Source organism: Gossypium hirsutum, chromosome D03, assembly GCF_007990345.1.
Source record: "Gossypium hirsutum isolate 1008001.06 chromosome D03, Gossypium_hirsutum_v2.1, whole genome shotgun sequence".
In the NCBI taxonomy this organism is placed as follows: domain Eukaryota; kingdom Viridiplantae; phylum Streptophyta; class Magnoliopsida; order Malvales; family Malvaceae; genus Gossypium; species Gossypium hirsutum.
This window is the reverse complement of record NC_053439.1, coordinates 35,593,563-35,609,946: the sequence shown is the minus strand read 5'-3', so window position 1 is coordinate 35,609,946 and position 16,384 is coordinate 35,593,563. Positions and strand designations below refer to the sequence as shown.

Here is a 16,384-nt window from a genome sequence, read left to right as displayed (position 1 = left end):
TGAGCTGTCCTTGTGAGAAGAACAACCCGTGCTCCAGCGTACCAGCTAAGTATCGAAGAACTCGTTTAACAGCCTTCCAATGAGTCTCACCTGGTGCGTTCATATACTGGCTAAGCTTATTCACACAAAAAGATAAGTCAGGCCGTGTGATACACAAATACTGTAACATGCCAACAGTACTGCGATAGAGCTGACCATCAACACATGTTTTATCATTATCAGCAGCAACTAGCTTGGGCATACTGACCATAGGGTGGGTGTAGCTGCTGCTCCTTCCATGCCTGTTTTACGAAGGATTTCCTGAATATACTTCTTCTGTGTAAGAAATAGCCCTTGAGGAATAGACTGAACTTCAACACCAAGAAAAAAATTGAGACACCCCAAGTCTTTTAGAGCAAACCGATTGAGAAGTTGAAGCACTATGCTGTCAATGTCCTCATTGGAGTTGCCGGTGATGACTATATCATCAACATAAGCCATAAGCAGCAACCGACTTTCTCCAGCACATCGAATGAATAGGGAGGGGTCAGCCTTTGACTCACAAAATCCAAGCGTGTTGACCAAAAATTGCTTGAGTGTATGAAACCAGGCATGTGGTGCCTGACGCAAGCCGTACAGGGCTTTATTTAACTTGCACACCATCAGCTGACCATTGGGACCGGGTACCTCAAAGCCAGGTGGCTGGTCCCTGAAAATTTCTTCAGTCAACTCTCCATTCAAGAAGGCATTGTTCATGTCAACTTGACGCAATGGCCAGCCTAGCATCGTAGCAACAGCAAGGACTGTTCGAATGGTGACAGCTCGTACCACTGGACTGAATGTCTCGCGAAAGTCAATGCCAGCATGTTGAGAGAACCCCTTCGTGACTAGCCGAGCCTTGTACCGGTCAACAGTTCCATCCGCTCGTTTTTTTACTTTAAATAGCCATTTACAGCCAACTGTTCGACGGTGAGGAGGAAGAGGACACAAGCTCCATGTGTTATTGCGAGCAAGTGCACTTAGTTCAGCAAACACTGCATCACTCCAACACTTCTGTGTCATGGCAGTATGAATATCCGTAGGAACATCAAGAGGTGAGTGAGCACTACTGAGATAAACCTTTGGCTTGTAGATGCCAGCTTTGCTGCGAGTGACCATGGCATGTAAATTGTGGGGAGCAAGACACGGGGATGAAGTAGATGCAGCAACGGCTGAAGGAGAAACAGATGCATTCAGAGATGCCCGTGTTGAACTTGGTAGGTTAGGAGAGTGGGAAGAGGTCAAGGTTGTGGAGTGGTGACTGTCATTGGGACAGAAGACGGACGACTTTGTGATTTGGTAGGTTAGGATAAGTGTGTTTGTTGAACTTGGTACTCTAACATATGTTTCTTGTGACTCTACGCTCTTCTATTCGGTGTTAAACTTAATTCTTCATTACAATTGGAACAATTGCTTACCTCGCAGAAGAAGGTGCAAGATGTTCATGAAATTGTGGGATTTGGATTATGTGGGGAAACCAACTTTCAAGCTTCCATGAAAGCTCAGCAAATGGGTTATGGTAATTATATAAGCCACACCTTCGTTAAAATTGATTGGTATTGTATCAATAGTCTTTTTTAACATGTTTGCAATACCATAACATTGCTGCCTCTATAGAAGCTGTCCCCTCCCCTGTTCCACCCAATATTCATGGTAATAGAACAGGTTTTTGTATTCTTCATCATATATTTTGGTTTTTTTTTTTTTGTTTACAACTTGCTCTTCCCCCGCCCCAAATTTTGGGTATAGATTTTATATGTTTTATGGTATTAAAAGATTTTTTTCTTTTATCTTAATTAATTTAATTCTCGATGACAAAGTCTTTTCATGTTTATTTTTTTTTCTAAATTGTTAATTTAGGAGTTGGGGTTAATTCTATTGCTGGCTCTTGTGCACATATTACCTTATTTGAGTACGTTCCCATACAACAATAACCTTTTTGACACTAATGGCAGTAATAAATTGAGCCATTTTTTTTTTTTTGGATTTATCAGTTTAGTTTTTATCTTGTTTATTGTATTTTCTTTAATTCGTCCCCTCTAATTGACAAAGAAATTACATGTTTTTATCATGTTACATTTTGTTCTTTTTGCTCCTTTGTTGGTTAATTTAGGAGTCCCGACTACTTACGTCGCTGGCTCCTCTTTGTGGGCAAAGCTCCCCTCGGAGAATCATGTTCTCTTCACTCAAGGCCATCCTGGTAATAAATCAAGTTTTTTGCATTTACCATTTTGATGATTCTTTTTTGTGCTTTCAAATATTCATTCCTCAATTATTTTCCCTTGTTTATTTGGAATTTCAACCTTGTAAAAATCTGGAGACGACAACTTATCCCATTAAATGTAGTGTGTTTAATTATGTTGTAAGATATGTTTAATTATTCAATTATCAATTTTCTAATTGTTGAGTGCTCTTGTAAGATATATATTTTTATAAATTAACAAATATGGGCTAAAACACTATATTTTTTAAATATGTCAATCCGCATAACAATTTATAATTTAGGAGTTGAGTATTACAAATATTACCTTGTTTGAGTACAGTGCCATGAGCAATAATAACCTTTTTCACACTAATAGTAATAAATTGAGTTTTTTTTTTTTGGATTTATCAGTTTGGTTTTTATCTTGTTTATTGTTTAATAAATTATGTTACATTTTGTTCTTTTGATCCTTTGTATGTTAATTTTATCATTAAATTGATCATTCTTTTTTTTGTTAATTTAGGAGTCCCGACTACTTATGCTACTGGCTCCTCTTTGTGGGCACATCTCCCATTGGAGAATGATGAAGGCCATCCTGGTAATAAATCAAGTTTCTTTTTTTTTTTTTTTGCTTTCAAATATTCATCCCTTGATTATTTTCCCTTGTTAATTTGGAATTTCAGCTTTGTGAAAATCTGGAGACTACAACTTGTCTTATTTAATGCAGTGTGTTTGATTATGTGTAAGATATGTTTAATTATTCAATTATCAATTTTTTAATTGTTGAGTGCTTGAATATGTTGTAAGATATATATTTTTATAAATTAATAAATACGGTCTAAAACACTATATTTTTAGACATGTCAATCCTTATAATAATTTACATGTATTTTATGTTTTTTTTCTAAAAAATTTATGAATTTTTTATAACTTTTATAATTTTTACTATGAAAAGAATTCATCAATAATTTTGCATCTTGGATATGAATGGACATTTTTAATCTACCATTCCCTTCGGTGGCTAATCATTAGAGAACAAATCAAACGTTACCCTCGAAGATAACTCGATTGAATAAAAAATTTATTTATTATCAGCTAACATTAAACTTCTTTCTATGTTATTAAAATTTATAATAAAATATTAAAAATATTATTCTAATGAAAGAATAATCTAGGTTTTATTTATTTTTCTCAAATATTATTTATACTATTACTTCTATAAAATACACTAAACAAAAAATTATGAAAGCGTCATTCTTTTAGCGAGTATGCTAATTTTATTAATAAACATTTTGTTTTATTTGTTTTTTTATTTCCCTTCTTATAAATCAATGTTAGCCATTCAATATTTTATTAAAATTGAATGACAGCTAATTAATTCTAACTATTTTTTACATGTAAAAATGAAAATAGAGGAATAGATCTCAACTTTGAAATGGTAAAGTAAGCTAGGCATTTTTATTTTTAATATTAAATATATAGTGAATTGAAATTTAAAATTAAATAAACAAATAAGAGTTAATCTTGCATCACCGGGTTATATTTATAACAATCTGTTTTCAGTATTACTAAAAATAGTGGTTTTGAAATTCCATTTTCCGATAATTGAGTTAGTAAATATTATATATTAAATAATATTTATGAGTCTATAATAAAGTTATATTAAATTCTGGTCCAATAATTTTAATAATTGATTAGTTAATTAATATATAAAAACTAAATCATAAAAATGTAAAAACTAATTAATATTGATTAGCTAGTTAAATAGATTAAATATTATTAATGCAAGTGTTAATATTACAAATTTACCACATTTAAAAGATAGTGGCGGTTGGTGTGAGATTTCTAAGAAAAAAATATGTTATAATATAGTTAAAAATTAAGTTTTATGTTCTATTAAAATAAACAAAAATGTGTCATCCATTTTCATTTATTTCTTCCCCAACCGAAAACCTAAAAGAAACCTAAGGAAGTCATAGTCATTCTTCAAGTTCATTCGACCTTGGTGCATGGTAAGCAAATTAAGTTTGTTTTTCGTAAATTTTATGTTTTTGAGATTGTTGTAACTTAATCTAGCATACTTGATTACTAAATCGTAAAACTGTCAAAGATTTTAAAAGGTATCATTGTTGTTTTTGAAGCTTTTTTAATGTTAAATGGTTGAGTTTAATGCTTTGATATGAAATAGAACTATTTTGTAAAGTGAATTTTGTTAGTTTTGAGTTTAAGGGCTAAAATGAAAATATGTTGATATTGGCATGAAATTTCTATAAACTCTGTATAAGGATGAGTTTGAAGTCGGATTTAAAGTTTGGGGTTTAAATATGAAAAATATACTTGTTTCGATCTTAGGGACTAAATTGAATAAACTATAAAACTTTAGAGAAATTTTGAAAAGTGATGATATGATATCATATGCATTAAATAAGTTATTATAAGGTATTTAGAACTAATAATTTGAAATGAGTTACAGTATAGATCAAGAATTGAATCAACGAGTAGATAATTGTGGGACGCTTCTACTATTGTTGTTTGTATATGATAAGTTTATACGGTATAGTTATGTGCATTTTTGTAATGTTTATGTTTGAATTGTGTATTATGATGTTTGAATGTATTTTAAAAATGTTTGCAAATTGATATGAAAGGTGATAAAAAGGATTGAATTGTAAATGTTATTTTTTACATGTATATTAAGCCTGGATGAACATACGATAGGATACAATTGGCATGCCAATAGGGTTATTTCGCGCGTTGTATGAGTTTTATATGAGATGAGATGTTGACGTATGAAATATTCATTGATTGTACCGGAATCCAACATTTGTAGCGGATTATCGAGTTATCCCTACGAAGATTTAGGTGTGTTTAGGGCGGATATGTTGTAATAGCCCATTTTTCAATAGGCTAGAAACAGTGGTTTCAGGGCCACCAAATTTGACAAGTTTGTAAATATATTATTTAATATTTACGAGTCAAATGTGTGTTTTTTTTTAAAAAAGTTATTCATTTGATAATTTATGTTATTTAAATGATTTATTAAGTTCAAGTGGTAAGACCTTAAGAGCAAGTGGTTTTAGAAAATGAGGTATCGAGACCTCGTTTCTATAAACTGAGCCGTAAAAATTTTTATAAATATTTATGGAGTGTCATTAAGGTGGTGTTAAAGTTTCATTAGAAAATTTTAACGTTTCAATAGTTAATTAATTAAAAAAGACTAAATCGTAAAAGATGTAAAATTTAATCACTATTTGATTTGAGTGATTAAATGGTTTATTGAATAAAGAAAAAGGGACTTAAATGGCAATTAAACCATTTAATGAGTTAGTGGACTTATATGGACATGACTTTGGTGTTTTATTTATTTATTAACCAAGGTTAAAATGGTAATTTGATAATTAATTAAATTAAATAAAACATAAGTAAAAGATAAAGGTTGTCATCTTCCTTTCTCTTTTGTTTTTCAACTAAAAGCCATGGTTATGGAAGCTAGGTTCGGCCATGTTTCATTTTGTGCATGTAAGTCCCTAAGCTATCTGTTTCTAATAATTTTTATGTTTTTGAAATCGTTGCAACTAGGTCAAGCTAACCTGTACCTTCAATTTTTAAAATGTTAAAGATTTTGAATGTTTCCATTGATAAACATTGTGATTTTATATGTTACTTGATGAATTTGAGATATTATTTTTTATTTAAAAGTATTTTATTAAGTGATATTTTATTAATTTTCTAATTTGGGATTAAATTGTTGAAATAGTAAAAGTACAAGGATTTGATGAGAAATTGTTGCAATAATAGGCTATATTGGATGCCATAAGTATTTGGCTAGGCTGAATTTTGGGTAAAAATGGTTAATTTGTGTGTTTTAGGCCCAAAGACTAAATTGAATAAAAGTAAAACTTTAGGGGTAATTTTGTAAAAATTTCAAAAATGACTAAATTACATAAAATAATTTTTTTACTGTCTAAATTAATATATTGAATGAAATTATTAATTTAGATCAAGATCGGATGGAAAATCGAGGAGAATGGAAAATTACCAAAATGCCCATGTACTTTGACATTTTTGCAATTTTGCCAGATAAGTTCATATGAACTGTATTATGTACAATGTTGATTAAATTGAATGTTATCATATGAATTTGTTGAAAATAAATCAATATATATGTTATTATATAATTTATCATGTTATGAAACGACGTAAATCCAACTACGTATGACAATTATCGAGCCTCATTTGAACCTTAGGAATTTGTAGGATACAAATGACATGTCATTAAGGTTTACATGTTTCAGGTGTTGGTCTTGAATGTCCTACCGGTGGTTGAGTTCCTGCATTTGTTGCAGATACTCCACAGCTCGTGTGAGCAGCATCGTGTAGCTACGTTCCAACCCACAGATCGTGTAAGCAAGCCCATTTTCATAGCTCGTGTGAGCATACTTATTCAAAGCTCATGTGAGCACACTTTGTGTGAGCTATCCCGCGTATCCAATGGTATTCTATTTGATTCAACGGACATGAAATTTACAAGGATATGGTAAGTGTTCTATATGAACCAAGACATGTATGAAAGACTTTAAAATGGTGAGCTACATGGAAAATATTTTATGTTGAGATGGATAATAAATCCAATTGAATTAAACTCAACTATAATGGTTATCCATGTTAAATTCATATGAATCATGACATATGGTCAAGTTTGCTAAGATGGTGATGACAGGAGTTGAATAGTCAAATTGGTGTTTTTGAGTATGATATTGGTGTGTGAACATTGTCGTAAATGTTGACATAAAATTAGTTATAAAGGTTAGTTGTTTGTGGTTAAACTTAGAAATGTATAATCATGTTTGATTGTTGTGATTGAGGTGCCTTTTGGGCATATTGGTTGTATGATTAAATACTATGATGATCTAGCTTGAATATGCATGTGTTAGGTACATTTTGAATACTTGAATATAGGCGCAAATGACTTGTAAGGGTGTGCTTGAATTGGGTGAAAGAAATGGATTGAATTTGGCCTATTTCTTGTCCACACAGCCTAAGACACGGGTGTGTGTCTTAGCCTGTGTGACACACGGCCACGCGACACGGCCGTGTGTCCCTTGTAGGTTTTTAAAGGTTTCATTTCGAGAGTTACACGGCTTGGCACACGACCGTGTGACTTGGCCGTGTGACCCCTATAATATGAATTTTTCTACCTTTTGCCATGAAGTTCTAGCTATTTTTGATTTAGTCCCAAATCATTTCTAAAGTGTTTCTAATGCCTCGAGGGCTTGAAAAAGGGATGTTATGCATGTGTTTGAATAGAATATAATGTGTTTTATAAATCGTTGTAATCGAATGTTTTAAGTTAAGAGTTTTAGGTAATGCTCCGTAACCCTATTCCGGCGAAAGATACGGGTTAGGGGTGTTACATGTATAGCCTTCGGGCTTGGCACTCAGTGCCCAAGTGTGTTTCTGAAGGGATGTGTAGCCATGAGCTTGGCACTCAGTAACCATGTGTGTTCATGGATGGTTAAAATTTAAGTATTGTACTTTTATTTTTTGTAATTTAGTCATTCTACATTTCATATTTCAAAATTTAAGTTCAACCGTTAATACTATTAAAATTAATTTATTAAATTCAGGTTCATTACAAAGCCATTTTCTAGTTACATAGATACCAAGTAAGTTTTTTTTATTTCAAAATGTCACATCAAGAAATTTAACAAAAAAATAATTGTTTTAATAGTTGGACTTAAAGTTTGAAATTTGAAAAATAATGGGACTAAATTCTTAAAATTAAAAGAATATGGACTAAAATTTAAATTTATGAAGAGTATATGGACTTATGACATATTTTAACATTATGTAGAGTAATTTTCAAATCCTCATGGTACTTTTCAAACATTCTGCTAGTATTATAATGGGTAGTGTTATAATTTTTTTGAAATTTTTCAACAAACATGGAAACATTTCGTGAAGTATTTAATTGTTAAATATTTCTTACACAAATTGTTGAAAATAAATTGGAAGGGTTTCTTTGCTCAGCTGCATTAGGATTTGCCATGTGGCTATGTTTGCGTAGGAGAAAGCTACGGAGGTGGTTGCCAATGTCAGAATGGAACCTTCAGCTGTCTATAAGGTGAAGCACACGAGGCCACATTTCACCATCCTTTTTCTAGAGTTGATTTAAAGAAAACTATGCGCTTTTACAATGAATACAGAGGCCAAACAGAGGTAGCAAATGAGGGAAGCAAAGAAGTCAAGCTGATAGGGCTAGACATGCCGCAATCTGTAGAGAGTCTCGACCGAGAGCCAAAGTACAGTGATATTAAGCCATCATCAATTTCTTTGTTTATTTTTTTAATCTTTAAATAATGTTTGATTGGTGTTTTTATAATTAAAGAGGCAGCATGAGGAACTTGAACAAGAGATCCCATTGTTGAAGGCTGCATATCAAAAGATGAAAATGGAGTTGGAGGATTACAAATCTAAAACAGAGGTTGAACTCCAAAAACTTAGGAGAACTATTCTGGCACAAGTTTTGCACTCCCTATTTCTCTCTCCTTTAAACCTAATATGGTTTCATAATAATAATAATTAGCTTAAACATTCATGAATTCGTTTTAATCTCATGCTTAGTCTTGAATATAGTATATATGATATAGATAATTTTATTAACATAGCGTTTGTCATATATTATTGATAAGTCGTTTTAATTATTATTGTGAGAAATAAACACCTACCAGAGTTACGTGAAAGAAATATTCTTGGGAAATGGAAGATATCTATAGTTGATATTCAAATATTTAAATATTCAAAAATTTTAATAGAATCCCGAATAATTTCTCCAAATAATGAGATAAGGTTTGTAAAAAAAAAAAGCTTACTTGATGTATTATTATTGAGACCAATGTGGTAGGAAAAGCTTGTAACACCCTCATACTTGACTAGATCATCAGGTCACGGTACCAAGATGTTACATTCTTTGTCGAAACAACTACCGTTAATTCAATCCATTTTATCATTTTAATCGAACTACTAAGATTAATTAACGTTTATGATACAATTTAAAAACCTATTTAAATTCAATTTGAGCTTCTGATAGCTCTAGTAACAGTTATAATTGAATAGGGACCAAATTACAAAATTTTCAAAACCTCAAGCCGATGTTGCAATGTTGGGGTTCCTCATTGCGACGTCACCTACTGACTTGAGCTCGCGACGTTAATTCTGTGTCCAATTGATTTCCATTCTATCATTTCTCGTCATCTGCAATCAAGTTTATATATCACAATTCAACCAATTTCACTCAACATATCATTCACATGTATCTATTTCCAGTTTCAACTTCATATGATTCTCAATGAAATTTATAAGATTAATACGACTATTAAAGTTTTACAAATAAGTTCATTAATACATCATATAACAATTATTCACTTAATGTCTCAACTTTATTTAAACTTCTCTTATATATTAGCAATTCCATCACTTATAACAACTTCTCAATATTACAACTCTTCTATTATTTTTCTCTCCTCCTCTCCATTCCACATCCTATAAGTGTATGTATTTACACAAGAATTTATGGCTTCTAGTATAGCATGCCTATATGCAACATGAATTGTGTTGGACAAAACACATTAGCGAACAAAAATAATCAATTATAAATAAACACATGTAAAATAAAATATGAACAAAATTATTTATAGTTAATTTATCAAATATGAAAATTAAATAAAACCATAATAATCAATTGAAATAAAGGAGAATTGAGATTTTACGAATCTTGAGGCTCGTGAAACATTATTTCCTTAAGAAAGATTTGGCCGCTCCTATGGTACTTGGAGTAACGTTGGTCGAAAGTTTCCCAAGATACAGCAACAGTACCGATCGAAGTAGTAGCACATCTACCAAGATCAATCGAACGAACAATGTCTTTTTCTATCACCGAAATATTTAGAAAACACGAAAGATGAAAAAAGAAATTTTTGAGAATAACAGAATTTTGGCAAGAGAAATTCTTAGAGAATATGAGAGTGTACAAAAAATCCTTCAGAATCATGGCCTTTTATAGGTATGGAGAGTGTTGTAATTATGGAAAAATATCCTCAAAATCTACCACTAAATTAAAATTTTAAACAGATTTATTGGAATCAAATCAATAAGATAAGTTTCCATATATAAGCAGATTTTGTCTACTGAGGAAAATAAATTTGTGTTGGGCTAAAATATCTATAAGCCCATTTTGGGTCCAAACAATCCAAACATTTCGTCCCGCCCATGTCGTGCGGGTGCGCCCTAACCCCGTTCGGTTTGGACCTACAAACCCCTTCACGCACGAAGCAAGATTACAAACTTAGTCATTCAATTACCTTTCAATAGAGTTCACATATATAAACACATCCCACTCTTGGTATTTAACCAATGTGGGATCTAAACCTTTTATTTTTCTTCAACAATATTTCCAAGTAGCTTACTTTGAGCATCAATTTCTCATTCATCACTCAACCATTTTGAGCATATGATATACCATTGTAAAGGTCTAATGGAAAGAATATGAAACCATAAAAAATGATTCAACTCTCCACCTTTACCTATTGAGAATATGCCTCAAAGTTACCATAAAATGAAATTTTTCCAACAAATTATGATTTTACTAATTACATATATACTCTTAACAAGACTATCTACTTGAGTAGCAGTCACTAAATTCTTTATATCTTGGCCTACAGAATTCAAAATTTGGATCCACTTGTTGCTTTTGAAACTAGACTCAATGATATTTTTACCATAAAAATTTCATAATTTTCACTTACGCCAATTAATACAATTTTTTTTAAAACTTTCCCCTATTCTGTTGCTAGGCAGCTTTGACCTTCATCACTAAAAATTAATTATCTTTTAGTATGGGATCTATATAATGTTTTTGTTTATTTACTTTAAAAATAGACTCATCAATGTTTTAAGCATATAAATTTAATCTCCTAAAATTTTTTGTATAATTTGTAATAATTTTTGAAAGTCAAAACAGAGGAACTCGAAATCGTTCTAACATTGCCTCACAAAAATCCAAATATCTCATAATCTAAAATCTCATTACTTACACAGTTTCTTTTATGAAAAACTAGACTCAATAAGATTTAATTCCATATTTAATTAAATCTCTAAATAGAGTTTTACAATATTTGGTGAATTCCTAAAGTTAAACTACTACTATTGCTGTCCAAAACTATTTTAACGAATTTATTTACTTGTTATGATTTATACCACTCATACCAACACTTAACGTTTATTTTACTTGTTAACTATTAAATTGTTATAAAAGATAACTTGATTATGTATATCATCAAACTTAAATTATTATTTAATTTAATCATTTAAGCTCACATATAATTAACATATAGTTTTATCATAACATCTCATAACACAAATTAAATCACTATCTATGGATTACAATTTATAATATACTTTCCATCAGTAGTACTTAAATAAAATTCACATATTTAGCACTCAATTTATTACATACCTTAATTTAATACTTTGAAATATCAATGAAATTAAAATGAACACTTACCTCATTTGCTTCTCTTCTATTTCTTTCTTAACTTCATCACTATCCTTCTCTTTTCTTCACTTCCATCTACCAATTTCTTGCTTCTAGTTTGATATTCTAACTCTCTATTATATCTATTTCACTTCTCCTTTTGGGTGGTTATAAAAATTTTAAGGAATTTGGGAGAATTAGTGAGATTTTATGGTAAATGACCAAATTGTAAGAAAATGATAACTTCTCCCCTTTTATAACAGTCGTTAGGTTGGTGCATGAAAAGTATGAAGAAATTTCTTCATACTTCCATACAAATATTATAACACCCCTAACTCGTATCTGTTGCCGAAATAGGGTTACGAAGCATTACCTTAAAAACGTAACTTAAAAATTATTCATTTCCAAACATTTCATAATCATAGCAAAAATCAAATCAAACACATGTATATCATCCCTTATTCGAGCCCTCGAGACCTTAGAAACACCTTAGAAACGATTTGGGACTAAATAGGGAACATATGAAACTTTAAGGAAAAAGTTAGAAAAATTCACACTGTAGAGATCACACGGCCGTGTGGCTAGGTCGTATGCCTCACACGGCTGAGACACACGCCCGTATAACTTTCAAAAAACAACCATTAAAACCTACAGGGGACACACGGCCGTGTCGCATGGCCGTGTGTCACACATGGCTGAGACATGCGCCCATGTCCTTGGCCGTGTGGACAAAAACATGGTCAAAATTAAGCCATTTCTTTCACCCATTCAAAGATGAACCTACAAGCAACTTGCACATATAGTTAAGACCTTAAAGCATACCTAAATCATGTATAATAAGACCAATTCCCTATACCAAATATCCATACAACCAATATGCCAAAAGTCACCTCAATTACAATTAATCTAACTTACCAAAACATATGTATGATTAACCTTACTTCCAATATACACATCTAGTTCCATATCATCTTAAAACATACAAAAATTAAGACCATTTCTATCATAGCAACTTAATTCACCAATAAGCCAAATCAAACCACAAGTGTAAACTTTCATGCCATTCTAATTGTACCAAAAGGATACATATTTACAACCTTAGTAAAGTGCATAACAACTTAGTTTAGTTTTTTTTCCCAAAAGCTACCATAAAAACCTATATATCCACATATACATGCCACAACCCTAAAGGACACAAGAACTACTAACATCGAAAGGATAGTGTGAGCTGAAGATTTGATCCTTCCAACGTCAGCAACAACGATCTACAAAATAATTCACAAAAACGAATAAGCTTATAGAGCCTAGTAAGAACCTAGTATATTATTAAACTTAACAACAATTTAGTACGACACATATTTTACTAGATTCAAGGTTACCGGAGTGTAAACAGGGCATGTATGTGTAATTCAGGGGTACCAAAGTACAAACAGGGGCACATATGTACAATTCAAGGAATAATTAGGTATAGAAAATTAATCACAAAACTATATTGTAGACATACAAGTAGAAATTCAACTACATTTAGAATTACTATGAACTTACCTCGACAACTAGTATGTAGAAATGCGATCAAGCTAACCCTAATTTTCGCCTTTCCTTGATTTAGGTCCGATTGAGATTTATCTTGATCTAAATAAATAATTATATTCAATTAAGTATTTTAATCAATCTCAACATTCAATTCAATCCAATCCATAATTCACATTTATGCATAATTACAATTTTACCCCTAACATTATAACTTTTCACAATTTAGTCCTTAAGCTCATAATTAAAAATCTAAGCATTTTCATCCCTATCCTGTAACACCCCTAACCCATATTCGTCGCCGGATTAGGATTAAGGAGTGATACTAAATATCGAAATCTTACACTTAACAGAATGAACCAAATATCAAGTTGTATATAAATATGCGTCTTGAATATGTAAATATATATATTTAAAATCCTAATTTATTTCACCTAATTATCAAAAACAATTTATTCGCCAAAAATATAAGTCATTAACAATCCACACCAAATATCAATCATGCTTTACTAATTAAAAATTTTATATCATTCAAATACTTAAAACATTTTAAAATTAACATTTATCAATACATATCATATGCCGAGCCAATATTAAAACTACTATTTGCATACATTTATTTCATTAATAAATGATTAACTATGTAACATACTACAGACATAAAGAACCAACCCTGTTTTGGACAGCAATTATTCATCAAATTGGACAGCAATAATATGCTCTAAATGGGCAGCATTATACATCAAATTAGACAGCTTAAATATACTCAAAATTGGACAGCATTATACATTAAAATGGACAGCATCAATATACTTAAAATTGGACAGCATTATACATTAAAATGGACAGCATCAATATACTCAAAATTGGACAGCATTATACATTAAAATGGACAGCATCAATATACTTAAAATTGGACAGCATTATACATTAAAATGGACAGCATCAATATACTCAAAATTTATAACACAAAAATGTACCTATTTTCTCACTACCATTTTGTGTGCATATGACCATGACAACTTGAACCATATTATACACTATTAACCTCTAATTTTATACCTAATTTACATGCTTAATATGCATACACTAAATCAAACCTGCACCACACAATCGGTCATCACATCTTTAAAAATAATAATTATTGAACTTATATCTAAGCCAAGTATATACATTATCTAAATCTAATTAATCATGCACATGATACATAAGCATATACCCCAAATTGTCCATTAAACTATATGTATCAAAGTCAAATTCAAACAAAAAAGATAAGTCATTTTCGCATGGCTTTTAATTACACAAACACATTGGTTTCAAAATCAACATTTTTTTAACTATGCTATACATGCCATATATTTGAAAACAATTTAGCAAAATACCAAAAGGAGACATCGATAGTGTGATGAGCTTAGCTGACGATACCCGAACACGTAGCGATCACCAAAATCTATACATCAAACAATAATCCAACACATGGTAAGCTAATTTAGCTTAGTAAGTTACAAGCAAATAAACTCTACAATTTAACTTGACATCTAGAATAATATTTAACCAATTCATACTTCTAAATCATCTTACCTTTAGCTTACCATAGCATAATATAATTACTCACTTCATACTATGATTTAACAAAAATCAATATAATAACACAACTATAAGCATTTCTTCAAATTAAAGTACAATGTCAAGTACATTATCCATTTTATTATCATAAAATATAAAGAATCATCTTAAATAAATATGATTCCAATTATAATCACTACCTAGGTTTAATACTTACAAAACTTAATCTTGAATACCACCAAATAATTATTACTCACTTTATTACTCATGATTACTCGATAAGTCAAATACTCGATATTAATATTCTTTCAAAAATATTTAATAAGTACGCACACTTAGTGCTTAATAATCAAACTCGCACACTTAGTGCTTTACCCTTATACTCGCACACTTAGTGCATTTCAATTAAACTCGCACACTTAGTGCTAATCTCATTATCGTATATTTTTATACTCGCACACTTAGTATTGGAAGTCAACAACTCAATACGTCATATTTCAAAAATTTTATCACTACATATATATCAATTCAATTCAGCATAATTACGTAGATGTTAAGATAATTTAAAATGACACAACTATGTATGCTTAATAACTTACCCCGGATATTGTCGACTAATAGATCGGCTACTCAACTACCTTTGATTTCCCCCGATCTAAATCCGATTTCTTGGTTTCTTGATCTAAACATATTCAAATAAATCTCATTTAAACATATTTTCATTCAATTTAGTATTAGAACACATAAATGGGAAAATTACATTTTTACCCCTAATATTTTACATTTTCACAATTTAGTCCTTTTTGCTCAAAACATAAAATACACAAAATTTGACTACACTCCTTAAGGGCCGAATATTCCTAGTGCCCATACAAACCCACACATTTTATTTATTTCACATTTTAGTCCCTCAAAAATTTTATTTTTACAACTTAACCCTAATTACTCAAATTCATCAAAAATTCAAAAACAAAGTATGTTAATCTTTCACATATCTTTCATATTTCATCATCAACTATCACAAAGCTCAAGCATTCATCAATGACATTTCTCAAATCATCAACAATTCACAAAATTAAGACATGGGTTTTGAAGTATTCAAAGCAACGATCTCAAAAACGTAAAAATTATCAAAAACCGAACAAAAACTAACCTTGAATTAAGCTTCAAAATGGCCGAATATTTCAAGCTCTCAAACCTTGTTTTTCTTTTCTATTTTCGGTGATACAAACAATGAAGAAAAAGCTTATTTCTTTTATGTTTTAATGATATAATAACATAATATTATACTATTATTATTATTATAACTTTTATATTTAATATATAAAAACTATATATTAACTATCATTGCCGTCCACTATCCTTTAAAATGGGCTAATTGCCCTTTAAGATCCTCATATTTAAAAGCCACTATCAAATAAACACTTTACACCTTAATAAGCAAACTTCACATTTTATGCAATTTGATACTTTTGTCAAATTAAACACATAAACAACAAAATTAATTCACCAAACTTTCGCACATTTAAATTCAC

At 30.6% G+C, this 16,384-nt stretch overlaps 1 long non-coding RNA gene across 1 annotated transcript; it reads right to left on the bottom strand.

The window, feature by feature from the left end:
* Positions 1-12,677: 12,677 nt before the first annotated feature.
* On the bottom strand, positions 12,678-16,071 carry LOC121215466 (uncharacterized). The gene is made up of 4 exons (XR_005911305.1): positions 16,003-16,071; positions 15,449-15,531; positions 14,666-14,733; positions 12,678-13,018 (listed from the first exon to the last, which is right to left on the bottom strand). It is a non-coding gene; the product is annotated as an uncharacterized lncRNA (long non-coding RNA).
* Positions 16,072-16,384: the final 313 nt, after the last annotated feature.